Here is a 23812-nt window from a genome sequence, read left to right as displayed (position 1 = left end):
TGGTCACAGCATATACCTAGGCTGCAGGTTCAATCCCCGGTTTGAGCATGTAAGGGAAGCAGCCAATCAATGTTTCTCTCTCTCTCTCTCTCTCTCTCTCTCTCTCTCTCTCTCTCTCTCCCCCCCCCACTTCCTCTCTAAAATCAATTTAAAAAAAAAAAAAACATTCCTTGCGTGAGGATTTAAACAAAAACACATAACCCTAGCCGGTTTGGCTCAGTGGGTAAGAGTATCAGCCTGTGGACTGAAGGTCCTGGGTTCGATTTTGGTCAAGGGCCCGCACTGGGTTGCAGGCTTGATCCCCAGTAGGGGTCATGCAGGAGGAAGCCAATCAATTATTCTCTCTCATCATTGATGTTTCTATCTCTCTCTCCCTCTCCTTCCTCTCTGAAATCAATAAAAAAATATTATTTTTTTTTAAAAACAGATAGAATGTGTATGTATTTGCTTGATATAGATTGTAAAGACAAAAAAGGAACTGGTAGTATTGGCTATATCTAGGGAAAACTGAGTGGCTGGGAAAATACATAGTGACATGTTCTAAATTTTATATCCTTTGAACACACAACCCATTCCAAAAAAAAAGACTTAGAAAGCAAATTAGTTAATTCTTGAGAATTATAACGAAAAATACAACATTATTGTATGGTTCCATTTATACAAAATGTCCAGAATAGGCAAATCTAGAGATAGAAAGTAAATTTGTGGTTGCCAGGAAACATGGAGAGGGATAATTCAGACAATTGCTAATAGGTATGGCATATCTTTGGGGTGGGAATGAAAATATTCAGGAACTAGAAACCACTTAAGTGTATCTGTTAAAATGCCGAAATGTATGCTATGTGAATTAAATTTCAATAAAAAGTTGAAAAGAAATCTCAGATGGTTAAATTTAACTGAACTAGTGTGCTAAATTACCCAAATATTCTACAAGATAAATGATCACCTCCAATTAGCCTTTGCACAAAAAAGGTAGATGCTACATCACTACTCCTATATAACTGGGTCAGTAATTTTGATTAATCAAATTCAGCCACTATGGGTGCTCCTCATTTATGTTTTGTGTTTTTAATCCTCACCCTAGGATATTTCTCCATTGATTTTTAGAGGGAGAGACAGAGAAATATCAATGTGAGAGAAACACATCAATTGTTTGCCTCCTGTACACCCTAACCAGGGCCCAGGCCAGGGATGAGCCTGCAACCAAGGTATGTGACCTTGACTGGAATCAAACCGGAAACCTCCGTTCGGTCCACAGGCCGGCGCTCTATCCACTCACCCAAACTGGCCAGGGCTGAGTGTTCCTCATTTTATTTAAAAAGTCTAGTTTTACTTTTCATCAGACCTGACAAGCAATAAAAGCGTCTGATTTTTCTCTCTTCTTACAGGATTGGCCACATCACCCCCCAAAAAAACCCTCCAAAACTTAAAATATTCTCTAGCCTGAGGATAATAGATACAAGTATTTTAAAAATCAAGACTTCAGAAAGGTTGCCCTAACCGGTTTGGCTCAGTGGATAGAGCATCGGCCTGTGGACTGAGGGGTCCCGGGTTCGATTCCGGTCAAGGGCATGTACCTTGGTTGCGGGCACATCCCCAGTGGGGGGTGTGCAGGAGGCAGCTGATCGATGTTTCTCTCTCATCGATGTTTCTGACTCTCTATTCCTCTCCCTTCCCCTCTGTAAAAAATCAATAATGTGTGTGTGTGTGTGTGTGTGTGTATAAAAGACTTCAGAAAGGTTAACTATTGTTTCCTATTATGGCTAAATATAGAAGTAGAAACCTACTTCCTAACACTAAAGCATAAATACCCAGGAAAGGTGAAAAAATAATCATTCCTCTGATTTGAAGCTTATTTTTAAGAGATAAAATTTAGGGTGACTCTTTTCAAAAGCTGCCTCAGGTTTAAAACAAGTAGGTTCACTGGTTTACTAAAACTACCAAGTTTAGGTAACACCTATCAGGTATTCATAAGACAAAATTTAAACAGACAAATAAGGTGACTGTAAAAAGAGTAAAGCTTAGAGAACTCACAAAAAGTAATACCTCTACAATAGTATATTAACTCAAATAATGCAAACTCCTAATGCTGTATTTAGTCCATATATTTCAAAGTTTTGTGAGCAATTATGCAAAATATTCTTAAATGCACTTAAATATGACTATTGACAAAGAACTATCTGAAAATATGTTTTAGCTATCCCAACCTAGGAGTACAAACCTATGAGTACCTAAAAGGATACAGAATGTCTTTTCTATTTTATTTTATTGTTTAAAGTATTACAAATATTAGTACATATATCTCCTTTTTTCCCTTATTGACCTTCCCCCAGCTTCCCTACCCACTGGCACATGCCCTCATTCCACCCCCCCAGTGTCTTGTGTCCATTAGTTGTGCTTATATGCATGCATACACGTTCTTCGGTTGATTTCTTTCCCCCACTCCCCAGCCTTCCCGCTGTAATTTGACAGTCTGTTGGATGCTTCACTGCCTCTGTATCTATCTTTTTATTCATCGGGTTATAATGTTCTTTATTTTCCATAAATGAGTGAGATCATGTGGTATTTTTCTTTCATTGCCTGGCTTATTTCACTTAGCATAATGCTCTCCAGTTCCATCCATGCTGCTGCAAATGGTAAGAATTCCTTCTTTTTTATAGCAGCATAGTATTCCATTGTGTTGTTGTACCATATTTTCTAATCCACTCATCTGCTGATGGGCATTTAGGCTGTTTCCAAATCTTAGTTATTGTAAATTGTGCTGCTATGAATGTCTTAAAAATTATCTTCTATAGCCGAGACCGGTTTGGCTCAGTGGATAGAGCGTCAGTCTGCGGACTGAGGGGTCCCAGGTTCGATTCCGGTCAAGGGCATGTGCCTTGGTTGCGGGCACATCCCCAGTAGGGGGTGTGCAGGAGGCAGCTGGTCGATGTTTCTAGCTCTCTGTCCCTCTCCCTTCCTCTCTGTAAAAAATCAATAAAATATATATTTTTTTAAAAATTATCTTCTATAATATAAGAGCTTGGTTTTCAGACCATTCCAGGTAAAACAAGGACAAAGAAATTTTAAACAAGGCTTTAAAAATCACTAGAAATGTCAAAAATTCAACTGACAGAAATCCATTTTAGTGTTACTAGATTTAGTGCACTGAATTTTATGCTTTTATATATACACATTTCAAAATTCTCCTTTCGCCTAAGCAAAAAATAAATAAAAAAATTTAAGTGTAAAAATGTCAACCTGTCCTACTTGAACTCTGTGCACAAGAATCTAATTTAAAAATGTGAAAAAGTATACAAAAGAGAAAAAAATTAGAATTTTCAGACTTATAATGTGTATAGGTTATTTTTAAAGAATCCTCTAGTAAAGTTATTCCATGAGTTTATCAAAATACATAAAACCAAAGACCTACTTTATAACCAAAACAATCTCTATCTTGAGATTTACCTCCCTACTGATTTAGGAACAAGGAATCAAATTCTTATTCCAATCAATCTTTAAGCACAAATTCCACTTCACTGTAAGAATATGGCTATTCTTTTGGGATACTACACTGGATTTTCTAATGAAAGGATTATCAGTTGGGCATATTCAGCTGTTTCAGACACACAATATCACTCTAAAGGCTAAGACAACTTTTTAAAAAATATTTAATTAATTTCAGATAGGGAGAGATAGAAACATCGATGAGAGGGAATAATTGATTGGCTGCCTCCTGCATGACCCCTACTGGAAACCCAGCCAGTAACCAGGCATGTGCCCTTGACCAGAATCGAACCTGGGACCCTTCAGTCCACAGGCCGACGCACTAGCCACTGAGCCAAACCAGCGAGGGCAGGCTAAGACAACTTTAACTAATTGTAAAAACCAATTGTACTTTAGGAAAAGCTAGGCCACTCATGAAGAAATACTCCTTCCAGCAAGATTCTAAAATACGCTCATATCTGGCTCTCTGGAAGCTTTTAAGGAAGACCACCGTTTTGGTACATATATATATATAACTTAACACTCGAAAGTAATCTCAGGCCCTAGCTGGTTTGGCTCAGTGGACAGAGCACCAGCCTGGAGGCTGAAAGGTCCCGGGTTCGATTCCGGTCAAGGGCACATGCCCCGGTTTGGCTCAATCCCGAGCAGGGGGCGAGCAGGAGGCAGCTGGTCAATGATTCTCTCTCATCATTTATGTTTCTATCTCTCACTCCCTCTCCCCTCTCTGAAATCAATAAAAAAATATATTTTAAAAATAATAATAATAATCTCGGTTCAGCTTTTCAAAAGCAAACTTTTATCTGCATAAAGTAATTATCTGAGGAATGTTTAATTGTAGATGAGAAATATGTAAGTAACACTCTGAAAATGTCATAGGAGAGACAAACAGTAGCTTTCACAAAGAATGTTTTGAGATAAGTAATGTGGCAAGTTCCATAAATAAACTTAAAATTTCAGAGTCCCTATTCTAAATATCTTTTCACCAATGACCCCTTTGGTAGGTGTTTTAACTACTAAAGTGGTGACCCTCATACAACTTACAAAACACACTACCTAGTTTACTAGGTAGTTACCTCACTTAATAATTCATGTACTGAACACACACAAAAAAATCAAAATTCCAAACCAATACCATTACTTTTAAAACAAAAAATATTCAAATACTTATTTGAATGTTTCCAAAGTTGCTAAAAAATAACCATAACCTTTCATACAACAAATGCATGCATTACTGTACTGTAGGCACCAAGATGTTAGTTGGTTCTTTAATATGATCTTTCACAAGAGTATGGTTAAGGTAAATTACATTTCTGGAACTCAAGTTTTTAGAGAATAGGCTCAAATTTCAGTATTTACCAATATACCATAGGCCCAGAAATTTGAAAAATCTTAAAAAAAATATTTTAACTATAAAAAAATCAGAAAATATAGCAAAGACGGTAAAATATTCAACTACCAGTTCTTAATTGTCATTAGATTAATTTTTAAAATTAAATAAATGGTACTTGTCTATTAGTAAGCACTTACTCCCGACCAGTCAATATCCTGGGCATTTTATCATCATCACCATCCTAATAAGGTAAATTTCAAAATACTATCTCTAGTGCTTTAGGTTTCAAGGCACAGAATCACTTCTGCCTAAAATAGTACGCTCGATCTTCTCTCCCTAGATACCATTCGTTAATGCTGACTTCAGAAATATTATTCCTAGGAATGGTCCCTTAACTACAAGTTGGAGTTAGCAAGTTCTCAGGTCCCTAGAAATTGCATTAAGAATTTGAATAACTTTTATGGCAGAAATGGACAGTATCCAAAAAGCCACCCTTCCTTGTAGTAGTTAAGTATGGCAAGGTACCCAGGGCACTGAATTTCCTCAATTCCTAAGCATGTGTTTTCTGTTAAGTGAACCCAACCCACTCAATCGTAGGATAGGTAAATAAAATAACACTTCGGGGGCAAGAAACACTAACGCTGATCCCATACCCTTGGGAACAGAAAGGCCTCAGGCCAGTCCCTAGGAGGTGCAGTCGCCCACGACTATTAATTGCCCACAATCACCGCTTTTCAACTGCAGAGGCCCTATCCACCGAGCCAAGAACAACGTGAAAATATGCTGCAAGGAAAGCTCTTCCGGGGAAGAGCAGTCCGGACAGATCACGTGCCCTCCTTGCCGTCCGCCGGAACCACGATCACTCCGAGGGACCCAGTCACATTCTGTAACCCTGAACCCAGTACCTGTCTCTCCAAGCCAGCCCCCTTCCCAGCAGCCGTCACGTAGCCTCCAGGCACTTTCCCTGCAATCTAGCCACAACGTCTTGCCCAAAATGTGAAGGCAGAGCAGGAAACGTTTGCTAGGAACACCGCCGCAGAAGCCTGTGGAGCTTTACAACACGCACGGGCGGCGCGCAGATTCGCTAGATCCTCGTGTCTGCTCCGGCGACGTGAACCCTGGGGGAGTGGTTTTCCCTTAGAACGAGGTTACTTGAGTTACTCAGTGTTCTGCCATCAGTAATCCCTCCTTTTAGACCTCTTTCAGCGTTCCCTGCTTCCACCTTTGCCAAGAGGAGGCATCCCCGGGGTCCCAAAGGCAAAGCAAAAATCTTCACAGCAAGACACTACCACTTTCTACTCTCAACCCGATTTGAAAGACCCCTAACTTCATAATCTTCGCACACAGATTCCTCAACTTTGGTCACTGGTGCTTCAGAGGGGTTTATGTCCCAGACCCACCTACCACTAGGAGCAGATACCTATTTGACAATTTAACAGAAGCGGGAAGCCTCATAAAAAGAGAAGGCTGCTCCACAGAGAGAAAAAGAAAATAAACACCTGCTCTTCCCACCTGTTTCCCCCGCCCTCATTTCTGCACTTTCGAACCACCGGTCCTTTGTTTACCAAGTTCCCACTCCTATACAGCTCACTTCCTCGCCCTCCTTTTTTATTAAACTCACGGTCCTGCCTCAAACAATTTACTCGAAAATTACATGGTAGAAGAGAGATTTGTACGGGTGTCAAAATGCCGCACACAGCTCCTTAAGAAAAACGACGTCAGCACCGTTTACCTCCGAGTTATGGAACCCTGAGACCTGGACTCTAAAGTTCAAAGCGCATAAGCAGGGCTCTGGACTTAAAACCAGGCGCCCGAATGGAAATCGTCACGAGGATCGCACCATGCGGTGCGACACCCCACGCACGCGAGCGCAGGACCGCGCCAAGGGCGCTTCTCACCCCGCCCGCCTCGTGGCCGCTCTCTTTGGCGTCGATGCTCCTAGTCAGTTTGCTGCGCGACGCGGAAGTAAGGCCGGGGACGCGCGCGAGGTGACATGCGCAGCCTCGCTGGGGGCATGGAAGGGGGGGGGCGGACCAAAGGCGCGCGCCAAAGACGGCCCAGCGCAAGGCCGGGCCCGGCCCCAGCGTGCGAAGATCGCTCAGCGGAAGGTCTCTCACGCCGCTCAAATATACAAGAGCTTCAAACTCTCAAAAAACTCCAATCGGGCCAGTACTACAGCGACACCCACCCTGCCCAGGCCCGAGAGTTACCGTGCGGGGCGTGGCGGGCCTCACCCGGAGTCCTTCACATCCCGCTGGGGGCGGGTTATTTTGTTCCGTTCGCACACCGTGTGTCCGCTCCAGCTGAAGAGCCTGCGCGCGCACGAGACGTCCACGTCACCGCGCAGGCGCTCCTACCCGCTCGGAGACCGCCGCGCAAGCGCAAAAGGAGGCGCAAGCAGTACCTCCCTCGCCCCTCCCCCAACACCAGGAGGCCAAATGGCCCCGTAGCAGCGACAAGACCCTTGGGACCCGCCCCTGGAGCTGAAGCCGCTGCCTTTCCGGGTTCCAGCAACTGAGATAAGCCTACTGAAGCTTCCAGAATCAAGAAAGGCGAGGCAGGAGAGAGGCACCCCAATTCCCTCAGCCTCGCACACGAAGCCTTCGTGAAAACCGTGAAAACTTTGCTTGCGGGCTTTCTCAAATTGTGCCTTCTACCGGTTCCCTAGGGCTCCTCGCCGGCTCCGCCCCTACCGCGCCCAGCTCCACCCACATGGGTATCCAGAGTCCCCAGGGCTTCGTGAGCCCGTCAAATGAGTCGGAGATCTTCCTCCCCAATGTTCTGTGGGCTTGGATGGCGCCAAAACTTAGGGAAACCTTGAAGAAAAGACCTTGAGAAACGGGTGGTCGAGTTTGCAACACCAACGACGGAAGAACACTAGGAAAGTAGGGAGGAGAACAAACACCTCAATGCCGAATGGGAAGGAAAGAAGAGTGGCCACTAACTTGCCTGGTTAAAGTAGCACCTCACCTGTTAAAACAGTAAAACTTGGAAACGAGAATTTTACACGATAGAGTATTATCTGAACTTTAATGCCTTGATCCTGTGTTTTCAATTCTTGTTTGCTCAAGCTATTTAAGCCATGAAGTGCAAAGAAAAAATTACCGAATATCTGTGTCAGGAAGTTGCTGAACTAAGTTAATGGACAGTACTTATCCCAAAAATTATATTTTTCTTCCCTATTACTAACCAGCTGCTCTTTCTTCTGTGCTAACACTACAGTAAAAAGGGATAGAGAAAAGAGACAAAATAGTAGTAATAGGAGAGCAGATATTGTGGTCCATGTTTCCAAATTTTTCTTTTACTCTTAGATGAATTAGCAAGTACCGAGAACCTACGTGCTAGATGACTAAATACAAAGTTCTATGAAGAAGGAGAATGAGGAGGTTGAAAGAAAGGAGCCAAGAGGAGGAGGCTTATCCAACGAGACTGATCTGAGCTAGACTCCAGGCATATTAGTAAGGGTCTTCTTTTTCTTCGTTCTTCTCTCTTCAGAGGATATGCCATGGGAAGAAATTGTGATGGAATTCGTATACTAGAAAATGTATAAGCTAAAGTTTACAGACTTCTGAAATTGCCCTGAAAAATCCCATTCAGGCACTGTCAAGAGCACTGCAAGTAAAACAAATGATTAATGCCCAAAATCTTAGGCAAAACTGAGTTTTTTGACACCCTTCTCTTCCCTGACCCCAAAAATCCCTTTCCTGTAAGCTGCCTTGTCAGAATTTCCACCTCAGCTCATCCAAGAATGCCTTACTTTCAAGTGTCTAAGGTTTCCTCATACAAAATTTCCATTTTCTGAGGCAGAAATAAAATGTGTTGACAGCATTAAAGCATCTGATCATAAGATGTAAATGACTGATTACTGCTTAACAACCACTGCCTAGTGGTAGTTGGATCCCAAAAAAAGTTAACATAAATAGTATCTCTAATTGGGAAACCTGGGAGGACACCTTAGTGGGGAGGGAGAGTGGAGATTTTCTTTTGCTACTCTTTCCCTATACCAGGGAAAGAGAATGAAATACCAGGTATTTTTTAAAAAAACAAACACACACACACCAATTTTTCAAGATTCACCACTGGATCTCCTGGCAGGAAAGGTAAACTGTGTGTCAAAGTGGGGCCTGCCTAACCTATAAAGGTCTGGAGATGTATTATCAAGAATCTGAGTGTCAACCTGTACACCAAAAAGGGTTGTGGGTTCCATCCCAGTAGGGCACATACAGGACACAACCAATCAATGTTTCTCTCTCACATTGATGTTCCCACCAACAAGACAAACTATATCTCCGCCCGGCCCCCCAAACACACACACACACAGTTCCTTTCACTCTAAAAAAAAAAAATAAGTAAATAAAAATAAGCACATATCCTTGAGTGAGGATTGAAAAGAAAATAATCTGACAGCCTATTAACTTTTTATATAGATAATCTAAAAATAATATTGCAACATCATTTCAGTGGCCCAGTTTTGGTTTAACATCAATCTAGTACCAAGTAACCACTTCTCTTTTGTTTGCTTTTTCAAGTAACCTCTTCAACAGTTACATTTAACTTTTTTTTTTTTAATCCTCACCTGGGGATATTTTCCATTGATTTTTAGAGAGAGAGTGGAAGAGAGAGAGAGAAAGACAGAGAGAAACATTAATGTGAGAGAAGCACACCGATTGGTTACCTCCTGCAGGAGCCCTGACCAAGGCCCAAGTGGGAAGGAGCCTGCAACCAAGGTACGTGCCCTTGACGGGAATCAAACCCCAGACCCTTCAGTCCGCAGGCTGACACTCTATCCACTGGGCCAAACCGGTTAGGGCAAACAGTTACATTTAACTTTTAATGCAGTGTTTCTCAAACTGGGGTCCTTGGTTGTATTTTTTTTTTTTTTTTGGCTCTGTAATAACTTCTCCCTTTAAAGATGGTGGGTTAATTTGCATACATAGGCCCCCAGCGGCTGGGGGCGGGTAGGGACGCTTGCTTCATCACCATGGCAACGACGCAGGCATCCCACACCAGCCACCAAGGGCCTCTGGGCAGTGTGGGAAGGCGGAAAGGCGGCTCCGGGCGGAGCAGAAAGGGGCTGCCGGCAGCCAGGAGAAGGAAGACCCATTCTTGTACGAATCTTCATGCATCAGGCCTCTAGTCATTATATAACCCAAGTTTTAAAAATGCCAAGCTAACTAACTGCTAGAATTGATGCTCCTGAATTTTACCTTGCTGTTAGAATTCTCTCAAGTTATCATAGCTTACCTTGTTCATCCAGCCTAACCAAAAAATCCTTCTCTTGGTTTTCCTGGTTGAACTTCCAAAGAGATTTAACTAAATATTAGGGGGGGGGGGAGGGGGTTGGAGACAGAGAACACCTGGAATATAAACAATCTGGCTTAGAAAGTATACAATTTTGATCCAAGATTGCTCTATAAGCACATAGGCCCCCATTCACATGCACATTTTTCCTATTCAACAAATATTTGAGTGCCTTGTATATGCTGAGGATAGAGGAAAGACTGGCACCTCATGCACTATTCAGATGTCTATATTAGAGCCCAAAGAGTTGGCACAACTTAACAAAATCCACCAACAAGACAAACTATATTCCTTATCCAATCTATTCAGATCCCACCTTCTCAGTTCAGATTTCTACTGAAACATACCGCTCTCAAATAACTAGAAAAGACATGACCTCACTCTTCAAATGAGACCATTGCCACATCTAAAAAGCCCTGGGTTATGGTCCTGTTTACAATATCTTAACCCTTTGCACTCGCTTGCTTTTTTCTCGATTCCTTTATTCTAATGCTAACCGTGTCGAGTCACACTCGACATCCGAGTGCAAAAGGTTAATTCAATACAATAAGATCACTCTTAAGAGCTACATATAGACTGGGCTACAAAAAAGACTTGGTATTTTTACACAAAGTCCTTCACTGGCCATAAAAACTTGTGTGCTAGTCAGGGGGCATAAAAGAGGGATCATGCCCTGGCCGGTGTGCTCAATGGTTAGGGTGTTGGCCACACACCAAAGGGTCACAGGTTCCCAGTCAAGAGCATGTACCTAGGTTGCAGTTAGCTCCCCGCCCCCTAGTGGGGGCACATGTGGAAGACAACCAATCAATGTGTCTCTCTCACATTGATGTTTCTCTCTCTCTCTCTTTCTCTCTCTCTCTCTTCCTCCCTCCCTCCCCCCTCCCTCCTTCCTTCTCTCCCTTCCTTCTGCTCTCTCTGAAAAGCAGTGGGGGGAAAAAAACATATCCTCAGGTAAGGTTTTTATTTATTTATTTTTTAAGTGGCCAAGGTTGCACAATTTTTTTAATATATTTTATTAATTTTTTACAGAGAGGAAGGGAGAAGGATAGAGAGCCAGAAACATCGATGAGAGAGAAACATCAATCAGCCGCCTCCTGCACACCCCCTACTGGGAATGTGCCCACAACCAAGGTACATGCCCTTGACCGGAATCGAACCTGGAACCCTTCAATGCAGTGTCCACAGGCCGATGCTCTATCCACTGAGCCAAACCAGTCAGGGCATCAGGTAAGGTTTTTAAAAAATCACACTCCATCATTGCCTACCATTTAGTGCTGCACCAACTCATGTCAAGAGACAAAGTATGATTAGTTCCAATATCTAAAACCTTGGACTAAGGAATTTAAAGCAACAAGAATCCTAACCTCAAAGAGCTAATAATCTACCTAATGAAGAGCTGTAAAAGTTTCTAAATCAGATAGTAATGCTATTAAAAGCATATTTTACAAAATGTGTTAAGAGGAGGATTAAAAAGAGGATAGATGTGATGAAATGTTATCAATAGTCATTAAGAAACACCATTTCCTCTTGCTGTCCCATAACTCAAGTCTGCACAATCATGTTCCTTACCCTTTGCCTAAGATCTTCCCAGATGCCTCAAACCTAATTCCAATTCACCCTTCATACCTAAGCTTAAATGTAACTTCTTCAAGAAACTTTCCTTTGCCCTAATCGGTTTGGCTCGGTGGATACAGCGTCGGCCTGCGGACTCAGGGGTCCCAGGTTCGATTCCAGTCAAGGGCATGTACCTTGGTTGCGGGCAAATCCCCGGTGGGGGGTGTGCAGCAGGCAGCTAGTTGATGTTTCTCTCTCATCGACATTTCTGACTCTCTCTCCCTCTCCCTTCCTCTCTGTAAAAAATCAATAAAATATATTTTAAAAAAAGAAAAAAAACTTTCCTTAAACCCCAACATCAAATAAGGTCTCCCTGTTATATGCGCTCACAGTACCCTGTATTTCTTTATGGCACCAACCCACAACTGTAATTATTTTTAAAACTATGTATTAATGAATGTCTTGTCCACTAGACTGTTAGCTCCACTCTATTCCAGGACCTAGCACAATACCTAGAATAGAGCAGACACACAGTATCTGTTGAACAAATGAATATGAAACCACAGGTTCCAGTTTTCCAGGCATATCCAAATATCAAATATTTATTTAATGTCCAACAATTTGGGATTTGGCAAACAGAATCATAATACATTTAACTATCCGATCATAATACATTTACCTATCCTCATGTTATACGTAAGCAAATAAGCATCCTGCTTTGGTCAACATTTTCCAAAGGGGTACAGTCATAATTAGGAAAAACTAGTACCACTGGATTCTTATCCCAAATTATTCCTCCTTGGAGGAATGTGTAAATATTATTGACAGGGCAGATGCTTGCAAATATGATTTTCTAGTAAAGTCTAATTACTTATTGAAAGTCTTTTGCCTCAATGACTTTTACCTGAAAAATCAACAAAGGCAGCCGTGGATGGTGTTAAGAGTGTCGGCCCACGCACTGAAGAGTCACAGGTTCAATTCCTGGTCAAGGGCATAACCAATTGGTATCTCTCTCCCTCTCTCTGTGTGTCCCACCCTCCCTCCCCTTCTGCTCTCTCTAAAAAGCAATGGAAAAAATATCTGATGTGAGACTTAACAACAACAACAACAAAGGAAGGCAAACAGATTCTTTGTGTTGAAAAAAATGTTATGATTCTATATTACCATCTGCTAATAAAAACGACAAGTTTGTAATGGAAACTGCCATTTTATTACAAGAAAAAAAATAGTAAATACTATCTTCAAAATGAAAGGACATTTTAATAACAGTGAATTTGCTTTACTAAAACCTAAAGGGAAAATGTCATAAATCAGTAAAACAAATTAAGTTCAGAAAGCTAGTTTCAGAAGGATTACAAAATAAAAATAATAGGTCTAAAAGAAACAAAGTTTTCAGTGTACTACTAAGCCCCTCGAAGAAAAATCTCATTTCGTAACTAAGCCTAGAGATGCAGAGATTTAAAACACACATGAGGCCCTGGCTGGTTTGGCTCAGTGGAGAGAGCATCGGCCTGTGGACTAACGGGTCCCAGGTTCGATTCCAGTCAAGGGTACATGCCTGGGTGCAGGCTCGATCCCCAGGAGGGAGTGTGCAGGAAGCATCCAATCGATGATTCTCATTATTGATGTTTCTATCTCTCTCCCTCTCACTTCCTCTCTGAAATCAACAAAAACATGTTTGGACAAAACATTCTAAAAACAATGTAGGAATGCACACAGCCTAAGGAATCTAGAAAGGTTACAAAGAAGAGGGCTTTTGAGCTGGGTCTGGTCTTGGAAAAGAAATAAAATTAATGAGAAAAGGAAGACATTGCAAGTAGCAGTAATATAGTCAGTAAAGAAAAAACTAAAATAGCCCTAGCTGGGTGGCTCAGTTGGTTGGAGCATTGTCCCATGCACCAAAAGTTTGCAGGTTTGATTCCTAGTCAGGGTGCAAACCTGGGTTATAGGTTCGATCCCCAATTGGGGTGCATATAGGAGACAACTGATCAATGCTCTCTCTCTCTCTCTCTCTCTCTCTCTCTCTCTCCCTCCCTCCCTCTCTCCCTCCCTCCCTCCCTCTCTTGAAAAATAAAATCAGTAAAATCTTCTCTAGTGAAGATTAAAAAAAAAAAAAGAATGAAATGAATTATCCAGAATTTGGAAATAGGGCTGCCTTTAGAAGAGTAAAACACTTAAAGATCAATGCAACAGGTAAGATTAGTAACCTATCCTATGAAATATGATGATTGGACACTTGGGAAATATTTATCCAAACTACATCTCCATGATGCTCATGATACATATTTTTTTCACTTTTTCAAACATTTAGATCCCTACTCTGTACCATCAAATATTTATCAGACATAGAGAAAAGAAAAACTATAGAAGAAGCAGGAGAAACTGACATTGAAATCTCAAGTAAGGCTAGTGTTAAAGAATGTCTAGAAGTTGATAAAGCAAAGGAGGGAACAGCCCTCTAAGCACACAGAACAGTTTGTGCAAAGACACACGACTGTCCAGGATGCAATGGAAGCATAAGCAAAACGCAGCTAAATCAGATTGAGGAGGTCAGGGAAGAATTATCAGAGAAAATGAAGAATGAGTTGAAATTAGCACAGCATGAAAGAACAGGGGTAGGGAGGGTGCAAAAGAAAAGCATTTCAGACATAAAGCGGCCTGTGTAAAGACATAGGAACAAAAAAGGGAACACATACAGAGAGCACAAATACTATAATATGGCTACACTTAAAAATGCCCATGACCTATAGAGGAGCATAACTATAGGACTAAAAAAAGCAAAGGTACTTTGTATTATGTAGTACCTAGCAAGCAAGAGTTGGAAATTCATCTTATAAAAAAGACTAGAGGCACAGTGCACAAAATTCGTGCACGGGAGGAGGGTCCCTCAGCCCAGCCTGCACCCTCTCCAATCCAGGACCCCTCGGGGCATGTCCGACTGCCAGTTTAGGTCTGATCCCGGTATTCGGACATCCCTCTCACAATCCGAGACCGCTGGCTCCTAACTGCTCACCTGCCTGCCTGCCTGATCACCCCTACCCGCCTCTGCCTGCCGGCCTGATCGCCCCTAACTGCCCCCCCCTGCAGGCCTGGTCACCCCATGCAGCCTGCTGTTCAGTCATTTGGTCGTCCCTCACTAACCACCCTGCCGGCCTTTTCGTCCCATGCAGCCTGCTGTTCGGACATTTGTCTGGTTGTTTCGGTAGTGACAGCCCCTGGTTTTTTATATATTAGGATAAGCTGTTCAAGGAATTATAAGATCTATGACATATACAAACCCACATGTTTTAAGAAAATTACTTGTGACTACTGTTTAAGATGGTGTGAAAGATGACAAGACTAGCAGCCAATAAGACTTCTCTCCATATCCATCTTCACACTTGCTAATTTCAGAAACTCAAGTCAGACTTGAACATTCCTCTTTCTCACCTGCCCCCTACATCTTACTCATCAAATTTTTTTACATCTCTCATCTTTCTGAACATGATATGCTCTCAAAACACTACATATCTGTCCTTACTAGAATCTACCACTGGTCAAATTCTTGTATTTATTTGTATAATTCTTTCATTGTGTTATCTCTGCCCCTCTACCTCCCATGCCTACAAAATAGACTATAAGTTAGGAACTGTACCTTTTTTAACCTCTACTTTGTCCCCTCAGCTGCTATTACAATATCTAGCACTTTGGAGCACTCAACTTAAAACATTTTAAACCCATACATTTAATTCCACCTCCACTGCTTCCAACCTAGTCCTCAACACCAACAGCTCTTACCTGTACTACTACAGATGTCCCCCTCCCCTTTTTTCAATCGACTCTTTTTTTATTACTATTACTAGTGGCCCAGTGCACGGATTCGTGCACATTGAAAGGGAAATAATTAGCAGAAATATTTTAATATTGCTATTTGCCCTTTCTCCCTCAGCACCTGGGAGCCAGGCAGCGCCCGCCCCCCCCCCCCAACCCCGCTGCCTCGAGGTGATCAGCAGGGCAATCTGCCCACAGACAGCGCTCACCTGCTCCACCATCCTGTCTGCTCGCTCACCTGCTCCACCATCTCGCCAGGGCCCATCAGCGCGCATCACGGCCGGCAGTGCCTCCACTGCCAGCATGGCATCGCCAAAGCCCGCCATGTTCCACGCTGCCCCCTGGTTTCAGCACACGTCATAGCGAGTGGTTGAACTCCCAGTCTCCTGGTAGAACTCCTGGTAGAACCACCGCCCCAGGGGACAATTTGCATATTAGGCTTTTATTATATAGGATTCTACTACTATCTTTATTTAACAATGTCTTTTTTTAATTTAAATTTTATTTTATTTTTTTTTGGTTTTTTTTTTTATTGTTTGAAGTATTACAAATAGTAATACATATGTCTCCTTTTCCCCCCCTTGACCTCTCCCCAGCCTCCCCTACACCCCAGCATATGCCTTCACCTGCCCCCCCCCAGTGTCTTGTATCCATTGGTTATGTTTATATGTATGCATACAAGTCCTTCGGTTGATCTCTTACAGCCCCTCCCCCCACACACAACCTTCCCTGCCTTCCCGCTGTAGTTTGACAGTCTGTTCAATGGTTCTTTACCTCTATATCTATTTTTCCCCATTTCTTTTCTTTAAAAACTTGCAACTGCAGACTAGAAATAAACATATACCTAAGCCGTCAGTAGGACATCCCCTGAGGGCTCCCGGACTGTGAGAGGGGGCAGGCTGGGCTGAGAGACCTCCCCCCCAGTGCACGAATTTTGTGCACCGGGCCTCTAGTAGGATAATAAAGAGCTAATATGCAAATGGTTGTCCTCATGCCGTCACACTGTAAAGTAATGGCTCAGACACTGAACACTGGGAAGAGAGGAATGGGGAACAGCCAGGCACAAATGAGCTCGCAAGATAGGAATGGGGACCAGTCAGGCACAAATGAGTTCGCAAGAGAGGAATGGGGACCAGCCAGGCTGTGGCCCGGGAGAAGGACAAGCTACCCACCCCGCGGTCCCGGGCGCCAGCAGCTGCAGCCCAGGCAAAGATGCCCGCCCATGGTCCCCTGCAGCTGTGGCTGGCCTGGGTGAAGCCAGCCTGGGTCCTGGGTGCCAGCGGCTGGCCAGAGGGAGGGAAGCCCAGGTCCCAGGTGCCTGCAACCGGCTGGAGGAGGGAATCCTGGGTGTGGGGAGAGGCAGAGGCGGTTAGGGGCGAACAGGCCAGCAGGGGAGCAGTTAGGAGCAATCAGGCAGGCAGGGAGAGGTGGTTAGGGGCAACCAATCAGGCAGGCAGAAGGGTTAGGGGTGATCAGGCAGGCAAGCGGTTAGGAGCCAGCGGTCCTGGATTGCAAGAGGCAGTCTGACATCCCCCGAGGGGTCCCGGATTGGAGAGGGTGCAGGCTGGGCTGAGGGACCCCCCCATGCACGAATTTCATGCACCGGGCCTCTAGTTTAAAATAAAAAGAAAGTTATAGCACTTTAAAATAACTAAAAATAACCTGCAGTGCTGAAAAGCTTTTAGTTCATAAATATAGTTAGCAGCTTGGAAAACACTTTGATTGACACTAACATGCAAAATAGTAGTAAGAAGTCACATGGGTGGAGAAAGGTACACATGTACTCTGACCTTTCCTTCCAAACTCAATGCATGCAATGTGGGACCAAATTCTTTTGTGACTCCAACCTCTATATTAGCTTAGGGCTACAGAATTATCTCATTCCCACTCCTTAACCCTAAAGCCCTCTAGTATCACTTCAACCTATTCCAGATTTTGTCTATGAAACCAAAACTCCACACCATAATAGGAACTCCATAGTTCCAAGAAGTAGTTAAGGACTCTGAAAACCACATAAAAAGGCATTTCAGTTTGTAACTGATGATATTGATGATAATAGCAACAACTAGTGCTTACTGTGTGCCAAGCATTGTTTTTAGCACTTTACATTCTTATCTCATCAATCCTCACAAGAAACCTAAGATAGATATTATTATCAATACTAGAGGCCCAGTGCATGAAATTCATGCATGGGGGGGGGGGGGGAAGGGTGTCCCTCAGCCCAGCCTGCACCCTCTCCAATCTGGGACCCCTCGAGGGATGTCCGACTGCCTGTTTAGGCCCGATCCTACTGGGATCAGGCCTAAACGGGCAGTCGGACATCCCTCTCACAATCCAGGACTGCTGGCCCCCAACTGCTCACCTGCCTGCCTTCCTGATTGCCCCTAACCGCTTCTGATCACCCCCTAACCACTCCCCTGCCAGCCTATTGATGCCTAACTGCTCCCCTGCCAGCCTGTTTGCCCCTAACTACCCTCCCCTGCAGACCTGGTCACCCCCAACTGCCCTCCCCTGCAGACCTGGTCACCCCTAACTGCCCTCCCTTGCAGACCTGGTCCCTCCCAACTGCCCTCCCCTGCTGGCCATCTTGTAGTGGCCATCTTGTGTCCACATGGAGGCAGCCATCTTGTGTGTTGGAGTGATGGTCAATTTGCATATTATTCTCTTACTAGATGGGATAGAGGCCTGGTGCACAGGTGGGAGCCGCCTGGTTTGCCCAAAGCGTGTCCCGGATCAGGGTGGGGCATAGGGCGGCCTGGGAGAGGGGCCTGTGGTGGTTGGCAGGCTGGCCATGACCCCCGACGACCCAAGCAGAGGCCCTGGTATCTGGGATTTATTTATCTTCTATAATTGAACCTTTGTAGCCTTAAGCAGAGGCCAAGGCAGGCCAGGGCTGTGGAAACTTGGCTTACTCCATTGCCGGGGGCAATTCAAGCCTCCTGCTCTCTCCGTGGCCGCAGCCATTTTGGTTGGGTTAATTTGCATACTTGGTCCTGATTGGCAGGTGGGCATGGCTTGTGGGTGTGGCTGAGGTACCGTCAATTTGCATATTACTCTTTTATTAGATAGGTCTAAAGGTCTGGCCTGCGGGGATCGGTCCGAGACTGACTCTCCGACATCCCCCAAAGGATCCCAGATTGCGAGAGGGTGCAGGCCAGGCCGAGGGACCCCACCGGTGCATGAATCCGCACACCAAGCCTCTAATATGCATATAAGATCTTTGGTTAATCTGTTCCCATCCTCCCCACACCCACTTCCCTCTGAAATTCATCAGTCTGTTCCATGTTTCCATGTCTATGGTTTCTGCTCCTGCATTGAGCATCTGCCCCCTGATGGTCAGTGCACGTCATAGCTACCGGCCAGTTGGCCAGTCACTTAGGCTTTTATATATATAGATAGATTGTACTGCCCTAGCCGGTTTGGCTCAGAGGATAGAACGTTGGCCTGCAGACTAAAGGGTCCCGGGTTTGATTCCAGTCAAGGGCACATGGCCAGGTTGCAGGCTCGATCCCCAGTAGGGGGTGTGCAGGAGGTAGACAATCAATAATTCTCTCTCATCATTGATGCTTCTATCTCTCTCTCCCTCTCCTTTCCTCTGAAATCAATTAAAAAAATTTTTTTTTTAATTTCATAATAAAGGAAGAAATCAGAATAGCCTACTGGCATGGCTCAGTGGTTGAGCATGGACCTATGAACCAGGAGGTCACGGTTGGATTCCCGGTCAGGACACATGCCCAGGTTGCGGGCTCAATCCCCACTAGGAATCTCTCTGAAATTAATAAAAATATATTTCTTAAAGTACTTTAAAAAAAAAACATAAATAAAGAGTACCTGCTCCACCATCCTGCCTCAGCCAACACCCACTATGTTCCATGCGCCCCCTGGTGGTCAGCACACATCATAGCAACCAGTTGTTCGGTTGTTCCACCATTTGGTCTCTTTGCATATTAGGGTTTGTTGTTTTTTTTTCAATAAATGTGTACAGTACTGTAAATGTATTTTCCTTATTATTTTCCTAATAATATTTTCTTTTCTCTAACTACTTTAAGAATACAATACATAGAAATACGCATAATATGTGTTAATCAACTATTTAGGTTATCGGTAAGTCTTCTAGTCAACAATAGGCTATTAGTTAAATTTTGGAGGAGTCAAAAATTATATGTAGAATTTTTACTGTGGTGTCAGCACCCCTATCCACCATGTCGTTCAAGAGTCAACTGTACCGCCGTGACCGGTTTGGCTCAGTGGATAGAGCATCAGCCTGCGGACTGAAGGGTCCCAGGTTCGATTCTGGTCAAGAGCATGTACCTTGGTTGCAGGCACATCCCCAGTAGGGGGTGTGCAGGAGGCAGCTGATCGATGTTTCTCTCTCATCGATGTTTCTAACTCTCTATCCTTCTCCTTTCCTCTCTGTAAAAAAATCAATAAAATATATTTTTTTAAAAAACACAGTCAACTGTACTGCCCTGGCTGAGTAGCTCAGTTGGTTAGTGCATCCTCCCGATACACCAAGATTGTTCCATCCCAGGTAAGGGCATATACAAGAATCAACCAATGGGAGAACCAAGATGGCAACGTAGTTAAACACCTCTTTCACCGTTTCCCACACCACATCAAAATTACAACTAAAATACAGAACCACCATCATTCAGAAGCACTGGAATCTGGCTACAACTACAGAAGTAAAGAAGAAAGCACATCGAGACTAGTAGGAGGGGCAGAGGCATAGAACAGGCTGGTCCAACACTCATGTGTGGCTTGTTTTTAATCCAGAGTAACATCTCCAAGGCCTCCAGTGAGAAGCAGGGGTTCCCAGTCCCACACCAAACCCCCAGCCCAGGGTTCCACACTGGGAAGAGAAGACCCCATAACTTCAGGTTGTAAAAACTAGCAGGGATTGTGGCTGGAGGCTACCTGAGTCCCAGGTGTTCATCTTAAAGGGCCCACACATGAATAAACAAGTCCAGCTTCTGTGAGCTCCAGCGTGGGGGAAGTGGGAGTGGGCAGCTTTGGGAAACCTAGGTACATACGGGGAGGAACTGTTTATATTTCTTGTGTAAATGTTAACATTTCTAGAAATGATAGATATCAAAAAGTGAAATTGCTATTTGAATGTATGTGCTTTTAAAATTTCATAAATGTTATCAAACTGCACACCTAATAAGCCAATATATCTTTCTACACATAATGTATGAGAGTACCTACTTCCCCACACCTACAAGGGAGCATCCACACGACTGTCAGCTGATTTCTGGCTCAGTGGATAGAGCGTCAGCCTGCGGACTGAAGGGTCCCAGGTTCGATTCCGGTCAGAAACTTTGCAGGTCAGAAGGGAGTAGCAAGAAATATTCAAAGTGATGAAAAGCAAGGACCTACAACCAAGATTACTCTACCTAGCAAAGCTATCATTTAGAATTAAAGGTCAGATAAAGAGCTTCACAGATAAGAAAAAGCTAAAGGAGTTCATCACCGCCAAACCAGTATTATATGAAATGCTGAAGGGTATTCTTTAAGAGGAAGAAAAAGAAAAAGGCAAAGATAAAAATTATGAACAACAAATACATATCTATCAACAAGTGAAATCTAAAAATCAAGTGAATAAAAAATCTGATGAACAGAATAAACTGGTGAATATAATAGAATCAGGGGCATAAAAAGGGACTGGACTGACAATTCTCAGGGGGAAAGGGGTGTGGGGGGTGCAGAAAGAGACTGGACAAAAATTGTACACCTATGGATGAGGACAGTGTGTGGGGGGGGGTAAGAGCAGAGGGTGGGGTGGGAACCAGGTAGAGGGGAGCTATGGGAGAGAAAAAGAGGAACAACTGTAATAATCTGAATAAAGATTTATTTTTTAAAAATAATAAAAATAAAAAATAAAAAAAATTAAAACAAAAAAAAATCAACCAATGAATGCACAAATAAGCAGAACAACAACCCCCCTCTCTCCCTTCCTCTCTCTCTCTAAAATCAATCTACCTAATAAAAGAGTAACATGCTAACTGACCGTACCTTTGCGATGCCCAACAGCCGATCAGGAGTGAGTATGCAAATTAACCCAACAAAGATGACGGGTTAATTTGCACACACAGGCGCTGAGTGGCTGGGGGCGGGGCGGGATGCAGGTGTTCCGCACCACTCCAGCCGCTCTGGGCCTCTGGGCAGCATGGGAAGGCGGAAAGGTGGCTCTGGGCCAGCAGCCGGGGAAGGCAGGCCCATTCTTGCACGAATCTTCATGCATCGGGCCTCTAGTCAACAAATAGAAAGTCAACTGTACTTTTAAACTCATATTCATACACACACACATAATTTGTTCTCTAGGTTCTATAATCTCCTCCCCCTACCCTTTGGTAGGAGAAAATATGTCTAGGAAAAGCTACACATAAAAAACTATGAAAGTATGTCCCTGTCAAACGTATAAGGGATAAGTGACATTCTAACTTATGTATTTGCTTTATTGATGTGAAAGAATAAAATGTCTGAATGCAATGTACTGGCAGGGCTTTCATCACATCAAACAAAAAGCCAAATCACTATCTTATTGAAATTATATATGTTAACGGATAGGAGAAATTGCAGAACTTGCAGGTTAAGTCAAAATGTTGAAAATTGATGTGAGATAAGATGGTATATAATAGTTTATAATTACGGGCTTAAGAAATGCAAAGTCCTTAATTTATACCACAATACTTTTCACTTATTAATACATTTGCTTGCTAAGATCACATTCCTTGCTAATGTTCTGTTTCAGTTCCTCAACTAAACTGTCAGGGATTCATGTGCAGGGAACCATGTCTTTTATTTCTTTTGTATGTCCCCCACAGCATCTCATACAATGCCCATATATGGTAGGTGCTCAATACATGCTTATGATTGAATGACAAAATAACTAACCCTACTTTGAGCTCACAGACTGAAACTCTCAAACCTATAATTCACACAATTAAACCTCCCTCTATGCAACAGTTTAATGGACATTCCTGGGGAGAGTACTGCTGATTCCACTAAACTTATTACACTAGGTTTCCTCTCCAGCAAGGAGCTCAAAGTACACGTATAATGTTAAAATAGAATTCCTGACTACTGAGAAGGTGGGCGGGAAAGTGGGCAAGTGAAGAAAGAATATTATAATAGCTTGCCTCCAAAGAATAAGCATTATTCAGTCCTAGAGATTAAAACATTCCTAAAATGTCTCTGAACTAAAACTTCTAATTGATATCACTTCATTAAACTTTGTACTGGCACCCTGGTCGATTGGGCTCAGTGGATAGAGGGTCAGCCTGTGGACTGAAAGATCCCGGGTTCAATTCCCAGTCAGGGCACATGCTTGGGTTGAGGGCTCGATTCCCAGTAGGGGGCGTGCAGGAGGCAGCAATCAATGATTCTCTCTCATCATTAATGTTTCTCTCTCTCCCTTCCTCTCTGAAATAAAAACATTTTAAAAAAACAATTTTGTACTGGCTAAATTTCATCACAATGAATATCATTAAAACCAAAAACTCACCATAAAAAAAAGATCCTAAAAATTTCAGCTAGCCCTAACCCGTTTGGCTCAGTGGATAGAGCCTCGGCCTGCAAACTGAAGGGTCCCAGGTTCAATTCTGGTCAAGGGCATGTACCTTGGTTGCAGGCACATCCCCAGTAGGGAGTGTGCAGGAGGCAGCTGATGGATGTTTCTCTCTCATCGATGTTTCTAGCTCTCTATCCCTCTCACTTCCTCTCTGTAAAAAATCAATAAAATATATATATTTTTTAAATTCAGCTAATGATCCCTATTGATTGTGTACTTTAAGATCTGTTTTTAATTATTTATTCTCTTTTACCAAAACAAAACTTCTAAACTTTTTCAAAGCATTATGATTGAGCATCTAATCAACAAATAGAAAGTCAACTGTACTTTTAAACTCATATTCATACACACACACATGCCAAATACTGGGGAAACAAATGAATAAAAAAAACTGAAAATATCAACTGATTCTGTACTGCTGTAAAGCACAAAACAATAGAGCTGAGGAAGTACCATGCAGTGAGGAGCCAACTTCTATCTGTGGAAATCTAGGGAAATTACATAGCAAATTTAAGCTGGACATTGAAGACTCAGTAGGGGTTTGAGGCAAAGAGGAGGAGAAAGATACCCAGCAGGTGTTGCTCAGTGGTTGAGCGTTAAACTGTGAACCAGGAGGTCGCAGTTCAATTCCAGTCAGGGCACATGTCCAGGATGCCTGCTCGATCCTCAGTGGGGTGTGTAGGAAGCATCCAATCAATGATTCTCTCTCATCATTGATGTTTCTATCTCTTCCCTTACTCTCTGAAATCAATAAAAAT

At 43.1% G+C, this 23812-nt stretch overlaps 1 protein-coding gene and 1 pseudogene across 8 annotated transcripts in view; one reads left to right on the top strand and one right to left on the bottom strand.

Annotated features, from left to right (window-relative positions):
• Positions 1 to 23812, top strand: part of LOC307097903 (ribosomal RNA processing protein 36 homolog) — a 415062-nt pseudogene that overhangs the window by 12000 nt on the left and 379250 nt on the right. The window lies entirely within an intron of this gene.
• The window catches only part of MGA (MAX dimerization protein MGA), a 111637-nt gene that overhangs the window by 78068 nt on the left and 9757 nt on the right, over positions 1 to 23812 (bottom strand). Inside the window, exon 1 of one of the 7 annotated variants that reach the window (XM_079768155.1) lies at positions 7027 to 7240. The exons of 3 other annotated variants lie outside the window; for them this stretch is intronic. The gene's annotated coding sequence lies outside the window, so the exon portion shown is untranslated. 3 more of the 7 variants (XM_079768163.1, XM_079768160.1, XM_079768164.1) reach the window with 3 other exon arrangements.

Source organism: Cnephaeus nilssonii (genome assembly GCF_951640355.1).
Source record: "Cnephaeus nilssonii genome assembly, chromosome: 4".
Taxonomy (NCBI): domain Eukaryota; kingdom Metazoa; phylum Chordata; class Mammalia; order Chiroptera; family Vespertilionidae; genus Cnephaeus; species Cnephaeus nilssonii.
This window is presented reverse-complemented; position numbering and strand designations above follow the sequence as displayed.